Source organism: Arvicola amphibius, chromosome 6 (assembly GCF_903992535.2).
Source record: "Arvicola amphibius chromosome 6, mArvAmp1.2, whole genome shotgun sequence".
Classification (NCBI taxonomy): domain Eukaryota; kingdom Metazoa; phylum Chordata; class Mammalia; order Rodentia; family Cricetidae; genus Arvicola; species Arvicola amphibius.
The window spans coordinates 35,140,958-35,150,211 of record NC_052052.2 but is presented as its reverse complement, the minus strand read 5'-3'; positions in this window follow the sequence as shown (position 1 = coordinate 35,150,211).

The window sequence follows — 9,254 nt, the reverse complement described above, 5'->3', positions numbered from 1 at the left end:
AGGGCAGTTCTCTGTGTGATCATTGCAACTGGCTTTCTATTTATAAGTACCTTGTATGTTTAAGAGATTTTATACACACTATCTCACTTAACCCACCCAAAGAGGTCATAGGAGCTCGTTCTATGTGTCTGTTTTCCAGATAAGATCTTCTGTGCTTTCTCACTAGAAAGCTTCCACTGTCCCCTTCATGTGAAGCCATGATGGAATTCATCCTTTTGCCTGTTTCATAACGTCTTTAGTTCCTCTGTGTGAGATCACATTAGGGACAATGTCACAGCCCCAGAAGGATCAGAGGATGATGAACTACTACCCCCAAAACCATAGTGCAAATTGAACAGGAATATAGAACATACTTTCAAGATGATGAGGATAAAACATCAAATCCCTCACGAATAGATGCAGCCACTCAGGCCTGGTGATGAGTAGAGAAATGCCCAGTTTCCCAGAAAGATCATGGCTACTCTGGATGCCACAGCCAAGAGTTCTGCTAAAGGACAGTCTTAACTGCAGCCCTTGCCTTGACAGGAAGTGCCTGCTGTCTTCCCTGCACTGTAGAGTTGTATCATGATGGGCAACTACAGAACACAGAATTCACCACCAATATTGATGTTAGGGTCCTATCAGAGGGAAGATAGGGTTGTAACGCACCAGACAAGATCTGACATGGCATCTGAAAATTAGCAACAAGATCTCATCAACACTCTTACATGAAGGAGCAAGAATGGTGTCTCCAAAAATCAACCGGAACTGTTTTTGCTAGAAATAGTGCTGGCACAGGGAACTATGCCCCGAACCCTTTCTTTTTCCACTTTCCAACCTCCTACTGATGTCCCCCCAAAGTCAACCAAATCAGGAGATAGCAAGGGCATAAAGGTGGGTCAATCTGTAGAAGTCAGATCTTCCATAGGGACAGAAAAACAAAGACTGAATGTGGTGCAAAGGTGACAGGGTCAAACAAGGGCACAGGTGGACTTGGAACTCCAACAGTAGGTTCTGACTCAGAAAACAGTGAGTAGGCAATGTGGCCTCTTGTCCTTTCTGGCAGAGGAGAGCAAGTCTCCTCCCTGTTAAGGAGATAGGGGAGCCAGACCTAACCATAGGTGGGGAAGCATGAGATAATAAGATGAAAGGAACCCCAATAGTTCCTTCTCTATTGGTCTATCTCACTTCTGAAAATTCATATACAAGTTTCACTTTATCCCAATGAAAATACAGTTTACCCAGGTCAGAGAATTAGCGAACATGATGAGCTATCTCCTGACTTTCACATTTTATAGTAAATTTGTATATCAGCATGACCCCACCAGGATAAAGGATGTGTTTGAGGAAGGACCTAAGGGAGTGCCAAGCTGATGAAGAGGTCATAGACCCTTCCAAGGACCACATGGGGTTCACCTAGAAAAGGGCTAGCCTAGAAAGCTTTGAGTGGTTAGAGTAGACTTTGGCTGAGTGAGTACCCAGTATCATTTTCCTGAACCCCTCTTCTCAGCAGTGCCATTAATTTAATGTCTCAGGAGTATATTGAGATTGGCCTTACCCCATGTTCCAGAACGGTCCTGTATTTATAGAAACAGAATTATAGTCAGTTTGTCACACCCTGCCATCTACTTCCTGCTACAGTCTGACAGCTAGTTATCCTTCTAGGGCAAAGGGCAGGTCATTCTGTGGCCAAAATCATAGTCTAGACAGCAATCAACTCCGAGGTCCTGATCCTACCTATCCCTGGCCATTTGGTAGTATAATTAAAGACACCTGTATTTATTCATCTTCCCATAGATTCGTTATCTCCAGGATAAATACAGAACTAATGTCATCCAACCAAAGCTAATAAAACTTAACTTCTATCTTAAATTAAGGAGTCTGGATAGTGTGTGTGTGTGTGTGTGTGTGTGTGTGTGTGTGTGTCTGTCTGTCTGTCTGTCTGTCTGTCTCTCTTATTGAATTTGACCTGGAAGAATATAATATCACATGCTATTGATATGGGGAGAGGTTAACAAGAATGTACTCAACACCTAAGTAAGAGAAGTGAGAAATACCCACACTGAAACAGTATTCATCCATTTTTCTATTACTATAAAAATATATACCTAAGGCTGTATAATTTGTAAAGCAAAGAGACTGTTTCACTAACAGTTTGGGAGGTGTAAGGGCACAGCACTACCATCAGCTTGGGTCTGGGAAGGACCTCAGGTCAGATGGCATTATAGCAAATGCATTATAATAAATAGGAATCACATTGCAAGAAAGTAAACCCCAGTGTGATTCAGAAGTCTAGCATTCTCTTATAACAAGCATTTTTCAAGAACTAACCAGGGATCACACAAGACTACATCAATTCCTTGCAGGAGTATCACCCTTAATAACCTATAACTTCCCATAGAGCCTACTTTTAAAGGTCCCACTACTTCTTAAGATGACCACCGTGGTAAATTCTAATACATAAACCTCTAGGAAACACATTGAAATCATAGTCACTAATTACATTGCTTGAACTCCTAGATCAAACTTCACCAATAGCTCCAAATAACTTTAACCCATTTACTTATATGAACCAATAAATTCTTTTATTGCTTGAACTCAGGTTAGGTTTTCTATTGCTTATAACCTTGGGAATCATACATGACATATCTGAGAAAACTCAGGAAATTGGCAGAGGTCTTTCTTGTTAAATGAAGCTAAAACTTATTTAGAGCATTAGCCTGAGCCACATGGAATGAAATTAACCTAGGAAGTAACATGTGCTGCTGGTGTCATGAAAAGGAAGTGGTCTCCTGTGCCAATGTGTCCAATGCTACCTCACACTTTTCTTCTGTCAGGTTCAGTGTACCTGTATTTATGTTGAGGTCTTTGATTCACTTGGACTTGAGCTTTGTGCAAGACAATAGATATGGATCAATAGGAGTTGTTCTACATGTTGACATTCAGTTATGTCAGCACCATTTGTTGAAGATGCTTTTTTTGTCCCATTGTACAGTTTTGGCTTCTTTGTGGAGAAGGAATTATATGAGCAAGGAGGGAGTCAAGATTATGATCAGAAAGCTCACAGAGATAGTTATCCTGAACTTGTGGGAGCTCATGGACTCTAGACTGACAGCTGGGGAGCCTGCATGAGACCAAACTAGGCCCTCTGCATGTGAGTGACAGATTTATAGCCTGGTCTGTTTGTGGAACCCCTGGCAGTGGGACCAGGGTCTATCCCTGGTGCATGAGCTGACTTCTTGAAGCCCATTCTGTGTGGTGGAAAGCACTGCTCAGCCTTGATGTGGGGAGCCTTGGTCCTGCCTCAGCTGAGTGCGCCAGGCCTTGCTGACTCCCCATGGGAGGCCTTAAACTTTCTGAGGAGTAGATGAGGGTGTTGGGGGGGGGGGGAGGCGAGGAGTGAGGGGGAACTGTGGTTGGTATGTAAAATGAATTTTAAAAAAGAAAGAACATGTGGGATTAACATAAATTCTTTTGCGCAGCACTGAAGGGTCTGTGAGATTGACCCAGGGAAAGGTCTCATAAGAAGAGCACAGAAAGGGCTGGAGAGATGGCTCAGCAGTTAAGAGCATTGCCTGCTCTTCCAAAGGTCCTGAGTTCAATTCCCAGCAACCACATGGTGGCTCACAACCATCTGTAATAATGTCTGGTGCCCTCTTCTGGCCTTCAGGCATACATGTAAACAAAATATTGTATACATAATAAATAAATAAATATTTTTAAAAAAGAAGAGCACAGAATAAAGGGTGGTCAGGAGGTTCCAGGAAGATGATCACCTCTCTCTCTCTCTCTCTCTCTCTCTCTCTCTCTCTCTCTCTCTCTCTCTCTCTCTCTCTCTGTGTGTGTGTGTGTGTGTGTGTGTGTGTGTGTGTGTGTGTTGATTCTGGAAGGTAGGAGGTAAAGCCTGCTAAACACTTAGAGGGGAGACTAAATGGTCAATGCACTGTTTCTTTTAGGAGATGACGAGTCTGGGTAGTGAGGTAGAAGAAAGCATGATTCTGGACTGGTCTTCTGGGAGGGGCCTGAGGCTCAGCTAAGGTTGACAGTCTAGGAGATGAAGTTAGAAAAAGGACATCTCTGGTAGCCTCAGAGATTCTACTTATCTTTTCATGCTAGAAACAAGGTCCATGACTCATGATGGATCTATCATACAAACCCTATTCCCCTCCGTAGGGTAAAAAGGGCCAGTGAAAGAAACCCCTGGCCCTGAGACTACAGCCAAAGAAATATACCCTGTCCCTTCCCAATTCAGGAACTGAAATCCAATCAGACCCTGAGCATGAAAACCAACCAATCTCTGAGCTTGTCCCAAGCTCAGGAATTGAGATCCTACCAATCACCACCCTGAAAAATCTCCATCTTGGAAAGCACCGCCCCTAAGAAATCCTATATAAGCCCTGTATCTGTTCAGTTTGGGGTTGCCCTTTTTCCACCCTGGCAGAGGCAAGTCATTCTCTTGGATTCCTCCCTCCCAATAAATTTCTTGAGTGAGGTTTGTGGTAACGAGTTTCTTTCTCTGGAGCAGAGGGGACGCAGAGAATGTAATGGCTTTCACCTGAGCAGAAGTAGAACTGCTACTTTCTGTGGAGAAAGTTCCCTTAGGAGAGCAGAGCTGTAATGGCTCTCCTGGAGCAGAGAGGAGCAGGAGCAGAGCAGAGCTGTAACACTTTGGCTGGGGAAACCTTTCCTTGCTGTAGCAAAGTGTAGTTACAGTCTGTGGAAGCTGAGCAGAGCTCTAACATTTCTCCTGACCAGAGCTCAGAGTTGTGACAAACTCACCGGGGAAACCCTCTCCTGCTGGAGCAGAGTTGTTAAACTTGCATTAGGAAAACTTTACCCAGAGCAAGGACTATAACACTCTTCTGGGGAAACCATCCCCCTCTGGAACAGAGCTGTAACACCTACACCCACACCTAAAGTCTAAACAACCACCCATACTTCTAAGGCAAAAGACAAGTGGCCACATGACCAGAGCCAAAGGCTGAATAACAGTTCATTCCTAGTTTTACCCTGAAAGGTACCTACACTTTACCACATGAATAGTGATCCTTGGAAGTCATATATACTTCTCTGAAGTGCCCATCCACTGACCTTGGCCTATCTCTCAAGGCCACCATAGAGAACATTTGTGAAAAGAAGTTTGGTGATAAGTCACAATCCAGGAGTGTGCTATGACAGACTGAACTAGGAATCAGGAGCAGATTTGCATTTCTTCTCAACCTTAGGTTCAGCCACATCACACAGGCAGCTTGAAATTGACCATGGTAGGAGCGTTAACACCACAGAAATGTGAAACTTACCAAGGCTTTCTCTCCTGGGGAGCCAGCTGTTAAACATTTTCCAATATGCCATTGGCCCAAATCCCAGGCTTAAATTCCTTCTTCAATGGCCCTTGGCTGAGAGTCCACATGATGCAAGACTGTAGCAAGACTGGAAGATCCTTTTTTAGAGCCTCAGAAAGAATATTTGAAAATCTAGACTTGTTAGTTGTCAGAGGAAAACCGGGGCTATAGACGTGGAAGAGAAAATGAGAGAGAAAGGTGCTTTTCTCTTCCGGGAAGCCTCCCGCCAGCGCCTTTCTCTCCAAAAACACCAGCTCAAACCTTAATCTACACGCCTTTAAAATGCGTGCACTTTCTCCCTGGCAGCCATTTGAGTGTGTGTTATAGCCTTCAAATCTTTCCAACCTGCTGCATTCCAGAGACCAAGCCTGCCTTTCCCTTGTTCTACACAGAGCATAAATGCACTCAGTGGGGCCAGAACCATATTGGTGAAACAGCCTCAAAAGTTGTACTGTGATGCAGAAGTGGAGAGAGCAGGGCCAGCATCCACTCACATGACACCACTGCTACCCACAGCTCTCTGAACATTTAATTGACACTCAAGCTTCTCTGGGAAGCTAGGTAAAATGAAGTCATGAGTATAGGATTTTTTTTAGACTCATTCATTTTTGTTTGTGTGTTTTGCCTGTGTGCATGTGTGTGCACCACATGAGTGCCTGGTGCCACTGAGGTCAGAAGAAGGCATAAGATCCCCTGGAACTGGAGATACAGATGAGTGTGAACCACCATGTGGGTGCTGGAAATCAAGCCTGGATCCTCTCTGCAAAAACAAGCACTTAGCTGTCTTAACCACTGAGCTGTCTCTCCAGCCCTGGGTATAGATTCTTAATGAAGGCAGCAGGGATGCAAATAATGTTCACAGGAAAAGATGTGCTAGAGCAGAATTCTCCACTGGAAGTGAAACACTCAAGGAGCTTCGAAATGCCAGACCCTTTATAAATCCCTGTCCTCTGTGCTGATCCATCACCTCCTGGCCACCCAGCCCTCTTCACTGGTTCTTACAAGGAACTTGTGACCATGGCAACCCCCTATGCACAGTGGAAAGCTGCTGTATTATGTGAGATGTGATCATTAATTAATTAATTAATTAATTAACTGTGTATTATGAAGTGGGTGAAATAACGGGGGAGATTCCTGCCTCAGCCTGGCATCTGGAACTTTCTAATCTGTTTTCTACCAATGTCTTGCCCTCCCGCTCAGACTGTATTTGCACAGAGACAACCCCAGCCAGCTTTGGATGAAAGTGTGAAGGGAGAAGCGGGTAAGTAGGACTGGTGAAGGCAGGAGAGCAGTCAGGAATGTGAAGCAGCCAGGCTGGACCAAGTCAATTATTCTACAGGCCTGATCCAGAGTTGAAGCTCCAAAGAAAACATGACTTATTAAAAAATGTGTCTGCGCCCCGACACATACGACAACGATGGCTCTGCCATGTCCTCATAACACTCTAGCTTGACAGAGAAAACATAGACTCAAAATTCCTGCTTCCCTGCTCTTCTGTGTAGGATGGTGTGATCATGTTTTCCATGTGGGGTGTGTGTGCGTGTGTGTGTGTGTGTGTGTGTGTGTGTGTGTACAGGTGTGTACAGGTGTGTACAGGTGTGTACAGGTGTGTAGAGAACAGAGGCCAATGTTCAGTGTCTTTGCCCATTGCTTTCCATCAGACAAGGTCTCTCTCTGAACCTGGCACTCACCTGATTTGCCAGATTCCCTATTCAGCAAGCCCAGAGATTATCAGGTCTCTGTCTCCCCAGCACTGGGATTACAAATGTGTACCATCAAACCTAGATTATTTTACATGGATGCTGGGAATATCAAAATATAAGAAATAAACATTTTTACAGATATATATTCTTAGGTCGCAAATCCAATCTATGATTTTCCATGATTGCTACTTTTCATAAAACCACCATAAGCCTGAATTTTAGTATTGAGAATTTTTGCCCAGTGAATCATAACTACTTTAAATTCCACCTGTATTCATATTTTCAATAACACCATCGGTTTAAAATATAGGCTCAAATAAGAATAAAAGATGACAAAATGGAGCAAGCGTGAATCCGTGGAGAGAATCGGAACTAGAGGTACAGCAGCCATTTGGTCTGCAGGCCTAGCCATCAGCATGGAGTCGCTGCTGCTGCTGCCAGTTTGAGCTGCTCTCCCTGCTGGAGGGAAGAGAGTATGGGTTACAAACACAGTGGTCATGCCTGGAGTCAAAGGGCACACTGATCAACTGTGCAATCACCCTGACTCTGAAAAACAAGGTATCAGAGATGAAGACTGGTTCATTTTCTGTGTTAAGCCTCCTTGAAAGACTTCAGTAATCCCTGCACCCTCTGGAAATCATGTTGATGATCATGATCTGTGCTGTTGTGGAAGTGTAGCCATGCTCCAGTGAGTAGGTGGACAACACAAATTGGACTTAGTGGTTTGGGGGTTGTCTTGGGAAGAACAAGGGTGGGAGGGTGGACCTTGAAGGAAAGGGAAACAAGTGTGATCAGGGTGCCTTGTATGAAATTCCCAAATAATTAATAAAAATAAATGTTGGGTATCAATAGAATACTTCCAATAAAATCAGTTTAGTTTATTGCTTCATCAGATACTTCTTTTTGTATAACAATAAGATTGATTTGCTATTCACATTAGTTTGCAAAAATATATTATAAAACTGAAAAAAATATAGGCTCGGGTCTGGAAACATGACTCAGCAGTTAAGAGGACTTGTTGCTCTTCCAGGGAACCCAGGTTTGTTTCTCAGCACCCACGTGTTGGCTCACAACCATCTATAACTCCATTTTTAGGGATCTGACACCTTCTCTGACCTCCATGGGAACCAGGCACACACATACATGCAGTCAAACATTCAAACCATAAAATAAAATAAATATAAAATAAACAAAAATATTCTTATAGGAAAACCTATTATTCCATAAGATATCTCTCTCTCTCTCTCTCTCTCTCTCTCTCTCTCTCTCTCTCTCTCTCTCTCTCTCTCTCTCTCTCTCTCTCTCTCTGTGTGTGTGTGTGTGTGTAAGTGGGTGTGTGGGTGGGTGTGTGTGTAAGTGGGTGTGTGGGTGTGTGGGTGTGAGTGTGTGTGTCCCATCTAAACAGGTGGGTTTAGGCTGTATAAGGTAGCTGGATTAGGCTGTCTAAAGCAGCTGCAGTAGGCTATATAAGGTAGCTGAATTGATGTTATAAATTTGTCATTTTCAAGTATCATAAATTTAAATATTTTCTACACAAATCTGCAGAATATTACAGGGACTGCAATCACCTTTCCTCTCCTTCCCTTGTATCACTGCAGAAAATCAGGGTGTGCTTTTCTGCCAGTCAGTGTCTTTTATACCAAGACAAACACGAAACTAAAAATCACCAACTGCTCTTGATTTCTGTCACGTCCCTGAAGCAAAGCCCATCACCACGTAGGTGAGACACCACTGGATAAGATACATGTTCGTATCCAGTTGGGCAGGTGAGTGTCCCCACAGAAGGGGCTGGAGGTGCTTAGCCCCTTGAAAGTTTAATGGATCGGACCTCTGGTTACTGTGGTGAACTTCTTCTCTCAGCAGGGATAAGACTGAGTATGGCATGCTACACGTTCTTATGTACACGTGAAATGGCATTTTAGGACATTCTGAACAAGTCTCTCAAGATATCTTAAAATTCCCAGAGAGATGATTACACGAATTAGCACAGTACAGGGGAAAAGCACGTGAGAGGTTGGAGAGCTTGTTCAGTCCTTTTCCAGCAGGTGATACACGGTACCAGAACGCCAAAGGCTCGAGAGTCACAGCTGTTCTCACTCCTTCCTTCTGGGCAACTAACCCATGAGCCTGCTTAGGTACAGCAGAGTCTTCTGGGGGTGTTGTCTCAGAGTCGGTACACAGAAGCAGTGATCCAGAAAGGAGCAAGGCTGCATTTCGAGCAGCAACAGAG